Source organism: Triticum dicoccoides, chromosome 2A (assembly GCF_002162155.2).
Source record: "Triticum dicoccoides isolate Atlit2015 ecotype Zavitan chromosome 2A, WEW_v2.0, whole genome shotgun sequence".
Lineage (NCBI taxonomy): Eukaryota > Viridiplantae > Streptophyta > Magnoliopsida > Poales > Poaceae > Triticum > Triticum dicoccoides.
Window position 1 is genome coordinate 108,956,853 of NC_041382.1, and position 2,817 is coordinate 108,959,669.

Below are 2,817 nucleotides of genomic sequence, written 5' to 3' on the forward strand. Positions count from 1 at the left end.
CCAAGACCATCACCACGGCCAAGACCTTCACCACGACCAAGACCATCACCACGACCTCTACCACCACCACGGCCAAGACCATCACCACGGCCAAGACCTTCACCACGGCCAAGACCATCACCACGGCCTCTACCACCACCACGGCCAAGACCATCACCACGGCCAAGACCACCACCACGGCCTCTTCTAAGACCAAGATGACTCCCTCTTTGTTGCCTAGTTCCTCGTTGGCTTGTTTGATTTGAGTGGTTTGGCACTCCACCACTTGTTTGACTTGGTTGGCTACCCCTTGGTTCACTTGGTTGGCTATCATTTGTTTGGCTTGTGCTTGCACCATTTTTCTTTGATCTCTTTCTTGGTTTGGGACAAGTTCTTGTGTTGTGTCCCCCATTACTGCAGGCCCCACAACGGGATTGCTCACGAGGCTCTTGGAATTGGCCGGTGCCGTATTCTCCACCACCACCACGGCCCCATCCGTCCATGTCACCTCTAAGACGCTTTGTCTTACGTCTTCCCCGTCTAACGATCTTCAATTCCGGGTCCGGCCATAGTTGAACTCCATGATACTCCGGCCATTGTGATTGGTCCAAGTATGGCTGGAACCGTGGAGTCCATGTATTCTTTACCGTCATGATTGAGAACTCGGACTCCCTCACGGTAAGAGGGTGATTGACGTCCACATTCCTAACCCGGGATGCACTTAACAAGTGCGAGCATGGGAGATGAAGCAAAGACGGCCTCATGCAGCTGCAATCACACCGTGTTAGGGAGACCTTGAAAGCCCGACCTCCGTGTTGGCGGCCATCGTTTGTGGTTCCTCCGGGCTCTTTCACCTCATACTTCCACTCGTTGTCGTCATATAGTACAGCTTCTTCGGAGTCTGCCTTTCATGATTGAAATTCCAACCATTCTTCGACCTTTGGTGGGAAATTGTACTTGTGCTTATCCTTGTTCTCACCAGCAATCTGCTTATCAGTCTCCATTGAGTGCTTTAAAAAGTATTCATTCAACTTGTCAAATGTGTATTGAACTATTGCCGTCACGGGTAATGCACGTACACCCTTGAGCACCTTATTGAAGCATTCTGCCATACTGCTTGTCATTTGATCGTACCTCCGGCCATCTTCATCGAAAGCACGTGCCCACATATTCCTTTCGGCAATGTTCTTATTCAGAAACTCCTGACCGCCGGGGTCAAGTTTCTTGTGTCTGAGCAATGCATTGAACAATGTGGAAAATCACTTGTTGGTGAAAGCGAGACAACAATCCTGAAGATCATCGGCCAACTCCTTGATACCACATGCCCTATAGAAGTTTGCACAAAAGTGCCTCATGCACCATCGATGATGCAACTTTGTATGTCCGGGAATGTCAACCACCACCGCATTTAGAATTCCAGGATGGCGATCCGATATGACACAAATTTCCCTTTCAGCAGGTAATACCCTTGCTCTCAGTTGACGTAAGAACCACTCCCAGTTATCATTGTTCTCCACCTCAACCAAAGCGAAAGCCAAAGGCAACACCCGGTTATTGGCATCACTTGCTATTGCAACCAATAAAGTGCCCTTGTATTGTCCGGTCAAGAACGTGCCATCAATGGCGATGACGGGCCGACAATGCTCAAAAGCCCTCACGCATTGCTCAAAGGCCCAAAATGCACGGCCAAATACTCGGACGGTCCTCCCATTATGAATCAATGTTTGGTGCCCATGAGGCTCAACCACGTGAACCATGCCTGGGTTTGTGGCGGCCATAGCTAACAACAACCTAGGGAGTCGGTTGTATGCTTCCTCCCAATTGCTATACAACATCTTGAATGCGGCTTGCTTCGCCTTCCATGCCTTGCCGTACTTCACCTTGTAATGAAAGATGGCTTTCACAAGGTCAATGACACTCTTGATGCTCATTGTTGGAAGTGTGGATATTTGGTTGGACAGCCTGTAAGCAATGAACTCGGACGTGAGTTGTCTGTGTTGTTGGTACACAAGCTTGCCATCCGCATTCTTGTGCCGGCACATGTGAGTTGGTAGACAACTCACTATGCGCCAAGTGGGACCTCCTTTCCATGGCCTTGCACGCACAATCCATGGACATGTTGGCACTTCACATTTGACCGTGTAACGCACATTCACGTCCGAGTTGGCCACTTTATGTGGACGATAATGTGTAACCGAGTAGTTGTCGAGCCACATCTTCAATTCCAAGAAGGATTGAAACTCACAACCGGGATATATCCCGTTCTTGCCGTCTTCCAAATCACGGTGAGAACTTGGCCTAGCTCCAAGAGATATGCATTTTCCACCATCCACAACGGCTTCATCCGCGAGACTAAGATCCTTGAACAATGGTGTCTTGTGATCCCACCCGAATACCTTCTTGAATGCTTCGGCCTCCTTCGGTGTGAACCCCTCCTCATCAACTTCTTCATCAGGACCATCGTCATCCGAGTCCGATGCATATGCACGGGAAAAAGGGATGGATTGGTCCATTGTCTCTTGCACATGATATTGGTCGAGATCACCCACATTGTTGTCATGGAGGTCAACTTCGTTGTCATCCTCCTCGTACTCATCATTCTCCTCTTCAAAACCTTCATTTTGGTTGTTTGGAGTCGGGCTCAATGTTGGCCAATCTTCTTGCGTGAATTGAGGTTCACTCATTTGATCTTGGTTCATGGGTGGGGGAGTGCTAGCAACCAACGGGGAGGGGTTCCGGTTCAAGTCTAAATTCAAAGTAGACTCAACCTTCTTGGAGGCAAATAACTCAAGAGCCTTGTCTAGAGATTCCGCAACCGTCTCCTTGTATGCAACCCAA